Here is a 16179-nt window from a genome sequence, read left to right as displayed (position 1 = left end):
TTGGGGGGAAAGGGGAAGCTGAAGGACAGAATTTTTTTTCTTTCCAGATGGACAGGTATGGTTTTGGCCACGCTTCGCTACATCGGGACACCTCAGTGATTGGCATGGAGGCTGGGTCGCCTATTCCTCTGACAGATTATTCATATCACCTAGTTAGGTTTCATGAAGCAATTACATGTTTTCACACTCCGCCAACTTTGGGAATGGCAGACTATAGAAACACACACTATACGGTCCCTGATGGTGATGGTGAAATGCCTGTCAATGGAAAAAAAAAAAGAATTCTTGGGAGGGTTGGGGTGGGGGTCAAGTTCACACAAGTTTGAGGCAAAAAAAGTTAAAGTGGGAAGTCTTTTTCATAATCTTCCTCACCACTGATGTCTCGAAGGTATGTGTACATATATATATATATATATATATATATATATATATATATATATATATATATATATATTGATATATATGTTGGGAGAGCAGGATATACTGATGAGAAGGGGGGTTCTGGAAGAAGACATTCATTGACTAGAATGGAGAATATCACATTGTTGGAATGCTACTTTACCAGCAATCCCAATGAAAGGGTACATATGCAAATGATGTGGGACCAATAGATACTTTGAAATCCAACATCCAAACTAACGAAGAGTGTTCCAGTGTTTTCATGAACTATCATCACTAGAGATCGATGAGGTACAAAAAAGATAACCTGATAACCTTAACACCAGGGCAGCTGACCAGTTATGGAACCACATTGATAAACTGGATACCTGGAGTCTGCGTGGGCCTTTGCCAAGGCTAAGAGACAAAGTAGCTTCTGAAAATCTGCTAGAATATGTGAATACAGTACTATAAACTGCTGGGACCATCACAAAGACCATCACAGATCCTAGTACTCCAGTGATGCTTGGCTACAAGATGAGCAAAACAAGGAGTAATATGGGGCAGTATCTTCCATGGAAAAGAAGGTAGGTGGCTGCCGGTAGATACCTGTTATGAGGAGAAGCAATCATCAGCCACCACCCCTACACGGATGACATTAATAGGGTTGAGTGATAAATCAACTTACTAATACACTTCATCTGGATATAAAGCAAAGGATTTAGGAAGGTCGCAGCTGAAGTGGCTGAACTACCAGAGGGCTACACAGCAGATTCTTAGGACAGCTAGAAATACATTGGGGTCATGTAGACAAATGGGAACCATGAAAAAGCCACAAGGAAGTCAGTCAAGTACCTACAAAGAGTCAGGCAGGTTCTGAAGAGTAAGTCTGAGACATCAACATGTATCCCCTGGCAGGTAACCAATACACTGCTAGTATAATAATCTGGCTAATGGAAGCTACTGATATCAATACAAGAAATATACATATACTCCTACATACAAACACACACACACACATTAATTTGACATGAACACCTGCAGCTAAAAACTCATAGTACGACCGCTTGGAGCCTGGGTAGATGTTTTTTTTATTAAAATCTTGACCGTCCGAATCTCATAGGAGCCATCCATGTCACGACGTAAAATAAGGCTGTAGTTGGGGATAATATACAGCCTTTCACATTCATCTAGCTTCTTAGAAAGCATCAGTATATGATGCACTGTGGCTTACATTTACAGGTCTTAAAACTAGTCTGTATTATTCACATAGATTAGAACTGACTCCTATGTAATAAATATATTGAAAAATAATCTAAGCACTACTTTAAAGGTATTTTGGCAACAAATTACACTCATGTTCCTCATATTTGATCTATTTCAAAGCTTGCACTGCAATTTATTTTAAACCACAACTCATACAGCAGTCGGAATCGTCCACAGGCTAATTTCTTTTTGATCTCCATAAATATCTCCATAAATAAGACAAAAATATACATGTAACCAATAAGAGAAGAACTTTCCAAAGATTTTGTAATACATTTCCATGACCTTTCGATGCTCTGTTAACACAGTCACAGTGCACTCATAACTTGCCATTATGCGTCAACAATAAGAGGGAATAGCACAAGTTTGAGTACTCAACGACTACAGAAGAAATTCAGTGTAGCCTGACTACCTCTGAAAACAAAAACACATGCTGCTGAAAGACACGGTTGCATTGCTTGGGCCTGCACGTACGCATGCTGCCTCCAACAAGAAGACAGAAATAAACTGAACCCACACATAAACTTGAGTTACACCACACATTGAGGAGCTCTGCCGATTTTGATTGACATTGCAGGAAAACTGCCGTGCAATCGGGTGTTGTTTTTTGGTAACACACCTGCTTAAGCACTGACATACAGAAAGGTGATTTAAGCTCCCGCTTTTCTTCAAACACACACACACTAAACTGTGCACAGTCCTGGTTCTCACACCATCAGCTGTGACCTGGTTAGCTTTAAGCTGGTGTTTGAGCCTGGCCCTTAGTTGTGGTTGGCTGCTCAGACAGGGCAATAGTTTGCACTCACACACGAAGAGAAACACACACACACACACTGGCCACTGTGGCTAATTGAATGGCCAGGGCAGGAGGTCCAGGTCTTTATGTTCATGGAGAGGAGCCATGAATATCTCTGTTTCATTTGGACTTCACACACCGCAGCGGTGGGAAAAGGTGAATGAGTGTGGGAATCGACAGCTACAGGATTTGAATATTCATACTCCTACAAGCTCTGTGGGGTGACTGCGCATGCTAGTAGTCTGGGGAAAAAATGTTTCATGTCAAATGTAATCAGACCACTGAGTTGGACATGACTCAATCTGTGGATAAATTACATTAGTCATAACAGAACATTTGACTGGTTATGGGGGAAAAAAAGAATCAATATGCAAAAACATAATGGTGAAAAAGGAAAAAAACACCAAAATGATGTTTACTATGCTCAACAACTGGCAAGCTATGCTAACATTTGCATGCTAGCACAGGACACAAAGTGTTGTATTTCTGAAAATAAAGAAAATAAAAGCTGAGTCTCTGCACTAATAAAGAATATACGTATCCTGTCCATCTACCATACTGTTATATACGTTCTTAGTTACAGTAATTGTTTAGCTAGTATACAGATTAAAACTCTTTGACTCAAAATTAAACCTCGTTTTCTAGTGCTGCCTTCTGCTGTTGAGGTTTCTGGTCACCTTCACATTCTTCACGTTGTGGGTAAAACATCTTTTCAAAAAATATCTTTAAAAAAAAGAAGAAAATATGGGGTCTCGTGCCACATGTCATTTCTAAGCATTTCAAGCTTTTTTTTTTATCATTTTTTGTCACTTGTCAGCACCAAAAGAGAGAAGAAATGCAAAGGAGGGTGCCATTCCAAAGACAAATATGCAGGAAAAAAATCAAAATGCATAGAAAAATGTTTTAATGTGACCTGACATATGAATGATATTTGATGTCATCAGCCTCAGATAAATGAGACACCCAATTGTCGCCCACGTTTTCCTTAAAGGAAATTGTAAAATGTTTGTAGAGCATTTAAAACATTTTTTGTCTTTTGTTTTGGACTTTTTGTCCATGTGAAGCAACTAAAACATGCCTTGAGCACTTAGCGTTGTTTTTAACCCCAAGCATGTGGTTAAAGTCAGGTACAGATCTCTATCATATATTAGATTAGATTCAACTTTATTGCCATGACATATGTACAGGTACAGAGCAATGAAATGCAGTTTAACATCTAACCAGAAGTGCAATGAGCAGTGAGTGCATGCAGCATAAATAATGTGGTATATAGAGGTCTGTACAGGTTGTTTTTATAGCATATGGACAGTATTTGTAGATGAAAATCTATGTACAAGTGACACCGTATATACAGGTGATTGAGCAGTATTCAGCACTCAGATACTGTATATGACAAAATGCAAGAATTAGTGGACAGTTTAGCATGTCCTGCAAAAGCAAACTGCAAAACCAACAGAGACACTGTTGCATGAGTGCTGCATGCTCTGAGTGCTGCATGCTCTGAGTGCTGCATGCTCTGAGTGTTGCATGCTCTGAGTGCTGCATGCTCTGAGTGTTGCATGCTCTGAGTGCTGCATGCTCTGAGTGTTGCATGCTCTGAGTGCTGCATGCTCTGAGTGTTGCATGCTCTGAGTGTTGCATGCTCTGAGTGTTGCATGCTCTGTGCTTCTCTTGTGATGAAATCTAAAAAAAACTTTTTTGAAGAAACCAAAAAAGATGTGTTGGTAAACCGCAAGACACGGTTCCTTATATCATGAGGTTGAACAACTTGACATTTTTGAAAATGCAGGGTTCTCACCAAACCGTGACAATATGCAAAGGAAAGTGAAAAATGTTCGATTTAATGGGTTTTCATCTGCGGCATTAAGGCGATCCATAACGTCTAGAGAAAAATACAGCATCTATGTGCAAGCTCAACTGCACAGTTCATGCACAGCATACACGGGGGCTTTTAATAATTTTCATGCATTTCTATGTTTTATGCATATTAACATTCATGCATGGGAGGTGTAGGGGGTCATTACGGCTCAAAGAAAAAGGAAAGGAGATGTGAATAATAAGTGAAAGAACGGGAAAAGGAGAGCAAATGGACTCTTGAGGAGGAGGTGAGACGACAGCAGCAGAAAGATGGAGTTTAGGAGGAGCAAAGGAACATGAAATGGTGTGATGAGATTGAGAGGAGCTGGGGAAAGCAACTAATGCCTGCTTTATTTGATGCAGTACTGTGTCTGCTTCTGTTCAGCATGCACTCAAAGAATCAGTGCAAAAGTCACTGGATCATACTTGCACTTATGTAAAGACCGGTAATGGAGAGTTCTATCAGCACAAACGATTTAGAGTGCTTTGCATCGAGCTTGGGGAGAAAAATAACAAACAAAAAAAAACACTCATCTCTATACACCCACGACCCCGGAAACAAACCCACTCACCTCTGTCTAGCACTTTGACACAGTCACACAAACTTATCCTGAAATGACGAGACATGGCTCATTCTAAAAACCCAAACTACAGGCATTAGCACTGACTAATAAATGTGTTTTTTGACAACAGTTTCATGTCTGGTTCAGTACAAGCACTTCATATCAAACCTACGGAGAGAATTTCTTCTGCAAATACCGTTTAATGGCTCTCATAAGGTCAGGAAGGCACATATACGGTGATGGAAAAACACACAAATAAGGCGGAAGTGAGCATCATTAGAACAGGAGTCCCACTGGAGCAGGATGTTAATGTCGAACATGTTTTCCACCGTCTGCAGTCGCTCTCTGTATTACTCAGACTGGTGGTTTCAGATGTGATTCTGCCATGATTGAACACCTCAGATTTATGTCATGAAGCAGTGGGAAAGAGGCAGTGTGAGTGAATGCTGCTGTTGTAGAATTTAATCACATCTGGCGCACGCTGGCATGGGTTTTGGAGAAGAACCCTGATATAATGCAGTGTGTTGACTGGACTCCAAAAACACAGCAGGAAGGTTTTTATTAGCAGTGTGCATATGAGTTTTAGGGATTAAATGTAATGCTGGAATTGCAATGCTATCATTATTAATGGTAATATTGTATCAGTGGTGCTATTGTTTGTATGCTTTTGTATACAAACCATTTGTATTTATCATGTTTTATTTTTAGCATCACTATTACTGTGTCGGTGTCAGGCGCCCACTGCTTTGTGAGATAAATATGTGATATTTGCACCTCAAAATATCTGAATTTAAAGCCCTTCATTTTTCAAAAACTAACCAGATGTTAAGTAGAAATCAAATTGAAGCCGTTTTTTGGTATGAAGTCAAAATTAATGATACATGATCTTTTTAGTTCTCTTTCTGCACAAAGTTAAAGAATGTTCCAAAATTAGTCTCCTTAGATCTCCAATGCATAAGCTGTGCCATGTTTCAGGATGTAAATATGATTTCAAACATGAGCATATATTTATTAACTAGTTTAAATAGTCTTATTTGATCGCATCAGAAGGTTTTGGAGCTAAACTATTTGGAAAATAGTCTCTTTAAATTGAATTTGTACAGATTATAAATTCCCAGTCTGTTTAAATCAGTTAAAACCGTCACAACTATGACCATCAGTTGCAGAAGAGTCGCGTAGCAGCATGAAATAACAGCTCTCAGCAACTTTATGCTACAACATGTTGCTATTATATTAGCTCTCGGGCACCTAGATCAGCACAATCTTCTTTCAAACAACACACGTGGATGATGATGCTTGCATCAAAGTCTATGGCGATTTCTCTGAATAAAGAAAAATGTTCCCAAACATGTCGATTTTTAAAAAGCACAGCAGCCTGGTTAAGGAGCTACAGTAGACATGCAGAAGGGTGACAACAGTTATGACTGTATATGAAAATTAAAGCATATTTAGGAAGGTACACAAGGGGCGAGACTAAACTTAGGAGTTGGGTGAGAAAAGGGTTGGAAGGGTTAAAATTGTTGGTTTGGCCCTTCTGGCTGCATTTTCTCTCCCTTGGGCCTATTTAACATATTTTTCTCTCAGACCCCATAAACAAACTAGAAGCACAATTAGTGCTCTGGATGTATGTTCGTGCATGTGTGTAAGATGACTCTAAAGCGTGGGAACACACATAAAAACACACCGTAAACGTGATTTCTCCTAACACTCTAATATGGCTCATTTTCAGCGATCAAAAACACACCTGAAAAAGAGTGTTAACGCTGTCAACAAGCGAGCATGGGATGTGGAACCGGCGTTTTCATTCTCAATATGTCAGGGCTGGGGTGTATTCCGACAGTGAGGAATTGAGGGGGAAGAGGGTTAGAAGGGGAAGGAGTGTCGCTCTCCATCCTCTGCTCTCCAGAGAATCCCATCATGAAACACCAGAGCACAAAGAGCTCAGAGCCTTCGACTGAAACTGAGGGACCTTTTATCCAAGAGCTGGAGCATCACTGGGGCAACAGCGCCACCCAGTACGCCGCCATGAGTACTACACCTCCTTTTCCTTTAGGTGCTCACCTGGTCTGTCTCCATGTTTAAAGAAAAAAAAGAAAAGAGACTTTTTTTTGTACTATCCCACATTCATTCAATGATCAAAATGAGCAATGGCGAAACAACTCCAGTCAACTCCTCAACCCTCGCACACATTTAAACCTAAAAGAGCAGTAATGAAAGCCACAATCGTCTCTCTGTATGGGAATCTAACCCTTAATGGGCTACACCAACCTCAAAGCCAAGCGCAAACGCGCGCACCAAAATCAAACTAATTACAATTTGTCCTTTCTCTTTTGTCCTTTTCTCAGTGCTCTCTTTTAATTCTCCACAAGAACACATAAAAAAAGGGAGGGTAGTGGGTGTTTGTAAGGAATATAAGGGAGGGGGGGTATACTGAGGGATTTTCCAAAGTGGCACAGTAAAATAACACACTGGAGTGTATATCGGCTTTCACTTTCCCTCATTTAAATAAGCGCCAACACTGATTTTCTAACAAAAATATGGTACTAGTATAATAACAATGAAATAAGACCCTGTGAAAACTCGCAGCCTGCAGCAAGTATTTAAACTATCATTTAAAAAGGGCTGATCTGTAATTCAGAGCGGATATGGTATCAGACGGCGTGCTTGTCATTCCCGGCTATAATCTCCACTACACTGAGAAACACACTGTCTGCTGGCACCACTGGAGTGAAGAGGAAGAATAGCGAGGAAGGGGAGAAGGGGAGTAGGGGGGGGGCAGGATTTGACTACACATTTCTCCTTCTCCTCTAGGTGCTGTTTGTTTGCCTGCTATCGGCAACGCAATCTCTGAATCTATGTTAAAAAAAAATATATAGTCACTGATTGGGGAGAGAAGTTGGAGCGCAAATATAAAAGGGTGAGGAAGGAAGTTATTCGACGCAAAACGACGGTGGATGTGGGCAGGAAGGACGACAATCAGTTATTTCACTATTCATCTGCTGCTAATCTGACGATCAGTAAAGTGTCGAAGGCGGCAGAAACACTCAAAGCACAACTTAGAATTATAAGTTTGTCGAGCAAAATTGCTTCGTCTGAAATGTGACTCAAAACCAAGGTTTTTGTAATCTCAAAGAAGAAAGTAAAACAAGTCAATTAAACCCAAGGAGGCCAGAAACACATTTTTCTGGTTGAAATGCTTACAGCTAATTAGGTCAATTCTCAAAAAGAAAGTCGGTGTCTGGCATTAGATGAGTCTTCAAGAAGTAAAGGTGAGTTGACCACAATGTGGCAGTCTGAGCGAGCAAACACGTCAACGATGTGAAACATTTCTCGACACGAAAATTGCAAGAAAACCACAAACACTGCTCTTTCAAAACGAAAAGGAGAGGCACCATTTCGTTTCCTATTGGCACGCAGTTTGAAATCTTTAAATGTGAGGGACAGGGCTTAAAAAATATATATATATAAATTGAATTGACACGATTCTGCGGTGAAAACCACTACATGAGCTCAGGAACACTTCCGAAAACTACCGACTGCCAACACATTTCTTTTTTCCCGCAACCACAAATGAACACTTTGTTCATTCCCACGGCAGATTGTGAAACTGGCACAAATTTCATTTCATATAGCAGTAATACGTATTCAAAAACTCAGAAGGAGGTCGGATGGTGCCTTTACGACACGGGCTGTAACATGAGAGAACCAATTTAAAGCCCCATTCAACCAGACATTGTCTGACAACTTTTCACCTTTTTAGTTCGCTTTCTGAAGCTGTTGGTAGGTTAGGATTGTGCATAACAAAAAAAAACAATTAAAAAATGTATAAATAGATATTAATGAAATCAGGGAAACAAATTGGCATCACGTGTAAGGGCTAAAGGGAGGATAGACCATCTGGTTTGTCATCAGTACGCAGTCTGTGATGGTGTGTTGATGCATTAGTGCACACGTTATTGGTAAGTTGCACATCTGGAAAGGCAGCATTAATACTGAGTAATATATACAGCATTTGGAGCAACATATCCACCTATCCACACTAAGTATTTTACATAAGTCTTTGCTCTAAAACTAATAGGTGTTTTGCACAGTTTCGACATTTCGTAGATGGAGCCATTTATCAGGACAAATCAGGACAAATAATCAGCGGTTTAATCAGTCAAAACTTTCCTTTAAACGTTTTTTTAACTGTAAATTGGAAGCAACAAGCCATTTGAGGAGGTAACTTTGGGCTGAGTAACTGTGTTTGGCATTTTCTTAAATTGTTGGAATTTTAGATAAAAAGACTCGTAAAAAAAAATCAATAAATAATCACAATGTCATAAGTAAATGGTTATTAGCTGTGGTCCTTCCTGGACAGGAAGGCTCATAAACACACACTCAGAGAAACATGAGGACACATTGGGTTTTGGTTAGACGTGTGGTCTGGACAGGAAAGGGCTGGGGCCGCCACACTCAGCGGGACATGGACCTCGTTCAGTTCACACTACACACACACACACACACACACCACTTCAAACGCACTGCCAGGGCATCCTCACCCACCTATCCTGTTGCAGTGGGGGGTCGGAACTGGCCAGGCAAACAGAGAATCATAGACATCATCACACTCAAACACACGCGCACAGTTGGCGGAAACTGGCAGTGACATGCTGTCCGGCAGCAAAGGCTAGGGGCTCCGGGGCCTTGCCGAGCCATCTATCATACAGCCAGAAACACAGTAACCCAAGACATGAGTGGCAGAAGATTATGCACACGCTCACACATAATGAAGAAGACATATGCAAGTGTTCTTGAAAACACTCCCTCAGACAAAGCCGACGACACGCGACTTCACGGAACACTGACTGTCTATAGGAAAGCCTCAAGATGAACTGAATGTAATGAGACGATATGATCAGCCCCCATGCACGGGGATAGGTTTTACTGTTAGTTATCAGTGTTCATTCTGGCTTTCAATGGATCCGGAGCGTTTTAAACATGGAGATTTGCAGGAAAAGGACAAAACGGCAGCTGACATGACGCGTTTGAGAATTCCAGTGCAACAAAAATGCACTCGAAACTAAAATGATGACAAATAAAAGCCATTTCAATGAGGATACAATTGGAGAAATCAACTAATATGATTGAAAACTAGAAGTACTACCCTGGCAAACACTTCCCACTCTCCAGACGGCCCACCTCACAGTCAAAACCCCAGCTTGAATAAGTGCCCCACTTCATTTGTAAAATGCTGCTGTGAAAGATGCAGACCGCCACTTCCCCCGTCTAAATCTCTTCCTCTCCTATTCTCAACAGGCCTCACCATTCACGCCCCTCAGAAACCTGAGCCAGCTGGATTGATGGGAGGATGGCTCTCTTTGGAGCCAGAAGAAAAGTGGCCAGTTTAAGGGTTGCTGCTGTATTTTAAACGTCTCTGGTGTTAAGGAGACTGATGAGCCTGGCGGGAAGCAAGAGGTAGTGGTGACCCTCCCTCCTGGCTCAGTACAAAACCCCATTGGGAGAATGAGAGGGAAGCACGAAGGGAGGAGGGGAATAAATCTGTGTGTCGACTGGAATCGATCGTTTCTCCCTCCTTCTTCTTGTGCTATCTCATCTGCAGGGGCTGAGAGAGGCAGAGCAGTTTAAACGATCCTGACCTTGTCCGACATAAATAGTCAGAAAAGTCCACAGAGCAGATAGCTTTGTGTAAGGATGAAGGGGGAGGAAGAGGAAGGAGGGAGGGGAACGCATTGAGATAAGAATAGTAAGGGGGGGTATGAATGAGATAATGCCTTGACGTTACTACATCAGTCCATGTCGCTAACACACACAACCGTCGTCGTGGGAAACAACCTCAACCTCGCTTCCTGCCCTCATTGCATCACTCCTGCCTTCCTTCTTCATAAAATAAAAAGAGAACGGAGTCGAGGTCAAGGAGAGGAGGAGTGGAAAGTCTTTCCTTTTTGAAGCTCTCATCCCTCTTTCTTTGATTACCCGAGAGAAGGATGAAGCGCTCGGGTGAAGTCAGCTGGCACCCCCCAAGCCCCTATTCTGCACTCCTGAAGAAGACATGAGTGTTTTAAAGTAAGAAAGGAGCTCTTTTGTGCGTCTTTTTCTTTTGAGTGTAATGCTGCTGTACCTGACAGTGGCACTGCCCCGGGTAAAGGCAGAAATCTCTGCCTCCTTTGTCACCTGTTCCTCTAATCATTTTCCGCCCGTCGTGCCACAATGGAAGAGGGCGATAACGATAACGAGGTGAAGCTAATACAGAGCCGCGGCGAGGCCCCTGAACACAATGTTCAGATGTCTTCACTCGTTCAAGCACACACTTATGCGCACATGTCCCTTGCTGACACACATTTTCTCTTCCTTACTTCCATTGTGGTGCCAACCGTCAAATCGGCGACACACTTTACCAATTTTTTTCATAAAACAAAAGAATAACCAAAGAATAAGAGTGTATGAAGTCATTTGTGTGCCTTGTCGAGGGGTCTCTCATAATAGGGGCTTTTAATTTTAGGCTAGTTTGTTCAAATCGTTGTATTGTTTGACAATGACATCATCTGCCAAGTCTTGGGTTTTACATTTTGAAGTTTTGGGAACCATTTCTATGGTGTTCTCAGGGTGTTCTGGCTATGTTCATTTCTTCATACCCTATGGTAGAAATTCATGTCCTCCTCTTGCCAAGGAGATTGGAAAAGATAACCACCGTGCAAAGATGCTCTGTCTGCACCTACTGTATTCTTATGGATTTTTCGAAGGTGGGCTATAAAAAAAACAGTATCTACTTCATTCAGTCCATTTTGTCATGGTTTCCAGCTCACTTCCTGTTGCCGACCTCCTTTCTGGCAATCAACACTAATCATCCTCACCTGCCATCTCCCCTTCACATACAGATCTACAGCTCTTGCCTGTTGCCAGATTGTGCCAATTTATTGCAAGTTCACTCTCCAGCGTTAACCTCTGTTTTACTATCTCCTGTACTGGACCCTGGACCTGTTTTTGACCCTGATCTCTGCCCAAACTCCTGATCGGCTCTGTACATTTTTGACCCGTCTGCCCTGTCTTGACCTTTTTCTGCCTCTCGGATTTTGTCTCTCCCTGAACTGATTAATGAATTGAGTTTTTTCTTCAGTGTGGAATTGGACTCCTGTACTTTCTAACCCATTCTGTGTTTGGATAAAGGAACTTCGGCTCCCCAGTACTGGGACCCCTCACCTGCCACCTACTTGCACCAAGAAACCTTTTTGTACTCACCTCCTATGTCAGTTATCTTTGAGCCCTATTACCACTCAACCATTACACTTTTTTTCTTTTCTTTTTTTAAATCGCAAGTGATGACCGAGAACCTGCCAACATCGAGCAGCTTTTTGTCCTTAGATATCCACACGTTTAAAGCATATTTCACATTACCTATTTTACTTAAATGGGAACAACATTTACAAAGAAGATCCCTCATATCAATATTTTCAAAGATTACCTCCGAACAGGCTAAATCTTTCATCCTTGGAGGTTATATCAGGTTTTTATATACAGTCACTACCCCCACAGATAAACCAGCTATTGCAACGCACACATTATGCTTTACGCTGCTAGTTGCCGCAGACATGTGAACACATGGCCCAGTATCCAGGAAAATGCATTGTAATTGTATTGTTTCTGGAAACCAGAATCACCCTACCTGGCCCATCTTTTTTTTCAAAGAGTCCCCACCTGGATTTAACTAAGAAAAGGATCTGGAGTTGCTTCAGTTATTCAGGTCTGGGTTCAGCACCACGATGTGCCCGACTGCCTGAATATAATGAATGACAAGGCTTTTCCTGCAATATGACTTCTTTTAGATTCTCATCGCCGGCACAGGTATATTCCAAGATGAGGATGCCAGGATTTATCGGGCTCAAATTATATAAGACTCGGCTCGGTCATGTAACTGGACCCCTGTTCTCTTTCCAATCCACAATGCATTAAGTATAACATATAAAGTGGTTTAAGAAGCAGGAGACTTCATTGAGAAGACCCATTGAAATTTCTTTGATTCAACTATCATCAATTCAAGATGATGGGGGAAATATTAAAGCAACTCTTGAAGTAATTGAACGTTGATATATAATATGCGATATTCCTAAAACCTATTCAAATGCCTTGGAGACTACTAGCCGTAATCAAAGCTAAACGTTGTCCATCAAAAATATTCCTGGATTTCTTTTTTTAGCCCAGGTAGTGTACTTGAAATGTGTACTTTGGATATATACAGGAGATATATTCAAGGTGTTGGAACAGCAATGACAGTGTCTGAATGCTCTGTACGTCTGTATGTATATCTCTTTATGTCCTTACATTAACCTTATATTTCATTTTCTAAACTTAACAAAGTAGCTTTGGTTCATAGAAGAGATAAAATGCATAGAAAACCACAGGTATAAACACTGTTACTGTAAGTAAAACTGGAGGAGAGCGGTTTTCTGCTGGAGCTGAACACTGGTCTGTCAGCATGTGCAAGACTACCTCCAAAAACAGCCCCATTTGTTAGTGCATGTGTCCCAATAGTCCCAATAGAAAAAGTATAGTATAATAGGCACATTAAGCATGTAGAGACAGTGAACATGTGTTGGAAAGATGTAAAATACCAGGCAATGTAGACATTGTACATATTTCTGGTTTCTAGAAGCGTAAAATAACAACTAATGAAATAACCGACTGCTTGGTTCTAAATCGCTTATCTGGGCACGAGAGGATAGGATGAGGTAATAATGATATATATATTCAACATTGCAGTAGGTGACAGCTTTAAAGTGTATGTACTGAGATAGAAGGGGATATAACCACTGTGACATCACTCACTAGTTTATGGATTTCTGTTTTTAAGCCTCATCACACGTGCACTGCGGTCTTCAAATGTTCAGAGATTTCACGGAGCCGTTTGCATGTGACAACAAAAATGTCTGCAACTATCAATCTGGACTTCTTATGGAGATTTTACACCCAGCCCCCGAGCAGAATCTCTAACCCTGACGAAACATATCAGCAAATATTCCGGAGCATTTGCTGCCTCTGTGTGTGTGTGTGTGTGTGTGTGCTGGTGAGAGTTTTGTCCTTTCTGCTGACCTGCATTCTGACTTCCACTCACTCCCATCTATTGTGGATATACACACAGATACACGCAGTCCTTATGTCAAGACAATAAGGAGCTTAATCTGCCATTCTAAACGTGTTGCGGTGAAAACAGAGATTTCCACAGCACACTTTGTGCTTTAGGTGCTTCCTCTTCAGCGCTCTTGACACCAGTTTCTTGCATTCCCAGCTGGAAGAGCTGTTTTTTTGCAACAAAAAACTCATTAACAAAGAACAAATGTGTGCAAATACTTAAGCGAGAGTTATAGAAATCAAAAACCTCTTTACTGCAGCGGTGAACTTCAGGATGGATCAACAAGTGGTCATTTGAAGAATTGCAGATTTTGGCACCTGAACATTTGCTTCATTGCTCTCCCTCAGAGGCTGCAGTTAGATAATAACTCATATTAACTCAATATTAACTCATATTAACTCAACTGAAGACGATTAAAACATTAATATTGTGTTGTCTCTGTTGTTTTTTCATCAGGAGTACAGATGAAAAAAGTGAGGACTTGACACCCAAGTTGGCACTGTCTGCTGTGAGATCTGACTCATTGCAAGAAATAAAGACTTTTTCTATGATTCTGTTTGTATAAAGACATCATCGATAAGTGCTACTGCAAATTTATTTGATAAGCTGTGTCAATAATCTTTAGTTAAACCGATGGTTCCAAGATTTATAAACCTTTAAACCCAGTTATTTAAAAGAAGTCCTTCCTCCCTCATTTTAACGGTCGGCTTCAAGACCTGAAAGACTTGCTGTACACATCGAGACATAGATGTGAAAGTTATTGGTGTTGAGATAACTTTTCAGACTACATGCTGCCCTGTCACAAAGGGGGGAATAAACCACACTGAACTGCTTTTCGGGGTCAGTAAGCCTTTTGACTGGACTTCCTGGTTTCCATTCCTCCTTTCACCAGAACCCTGCATTGGCTCGTACTTATAATTACTGCTTTAAAAATCTGAGAATAAACAAACTGCCCCATCACCCAGAGCCCTGAATCTCGGAAAATGTAGGAATTTTCCACTAGAAACTCTTCAAGATTTCCAAATGACCCCCAAACCCCCTCGTACCCAGCTCCGCCCGTTCCCTCACCCACCTCCATGTGACGCCGGATTGCCGGTCCCTCACCACCGAGGGGGAGATGAGAAGGCTGCTGCTCTCTGACTGCGTTTATCAGAGTCTGGCATCGCTGTAATTTCAGTGTTCAGATGCAATCGCTCCCAACTCCCCTCAGGAGTAAACAATAACAAGCTCAAATACAATAGACAAACAAGGTCTGCAGGACATGTATGCACACACACACACTCAGATACGGGAACACACAAAAGCATACACAATAATAAATGAAAACCACAAGAATCTTTTGTTTCCGTCTATATTCGGCAGAAACGGTTGCCATGGACCAAAACATCTCATTTCAGTCCGCATCAACATGAGAAACCCCATGATTGAACCAAAATGGCCGGACTCAGATCAGGTATCAGATCTGACATAGTAAGTAAATTGATTGACACACACAGCTAACAAGCGTTATGTCTCTTTTATAAGCTCAAAAGGGCCACTTTTAAGTCTAAAGAGGATTCAAGTTGTGTGGCTTTAGCCCAGAAGGCCTAACATTTCTTATTAGACAGCACAGCCTGGTGGACGTTTACTGAACAGCAACCCACTGATATCCACTGATTGACGTGTTGCAGAGCAGGAAAAAAAAGGATTGTTTGAACATTACTTAGACTTGTAAGCAAATTTCTACACCTACAGTTGGAATATGTTAGAAGAAAGATTTTTTTTATATATATATATTGTCCTGAAATTAATACTGTGTGACGTAAAACTTGAGACTTCAATTTAAGATTAACTCGGAAAAGGATTTTTCTTCGAAGTGCAAGTCTGGATTGCAATGGTAGCGAAATCAGAAAAACTGTCATTTTCCCTTCAACTGCCCACTTAACGAGATGTTTTTTGCTGTGAAAAAACAGCTGAATTCCAGAGATAATCTGAATAAAAGGTAAACGATAGTTCTCTGGATCGTCTTAATGCTTCTCATAGTTTGCAAGAATCTACTATCCCTGAGTAGAAACAATAAGTCAGAACCAGGACTCTAACCAGTGTTAAGGTCACTGCCTCTTCTTCAGTTTCCATGGCTACTAACCTGTATATACCAGACTGGAAGAGCTGAAGCACAGCAGAGAGTGAGGAAGCAAGACCTGTAAGTTGTG

The sequence above is a fragment of the Odontesthes bonariensis genome, chromosome 8 (assembly GCF_027942865.1).
Source record: "Odontesthes bonariensis isolate fOdoBon6 chromosome 8, fOdoBon6.hap1, whole genome shotgun sequence".
NCBI lineage: Eukaryota > Metazoa > Chordata > Actinopteri > Atheriniformes > Atherinopsidae > Odontesthes > Odontesthes bonariensis.
This window is presented reverse-complemented; position numbering follows the sequence as displayed.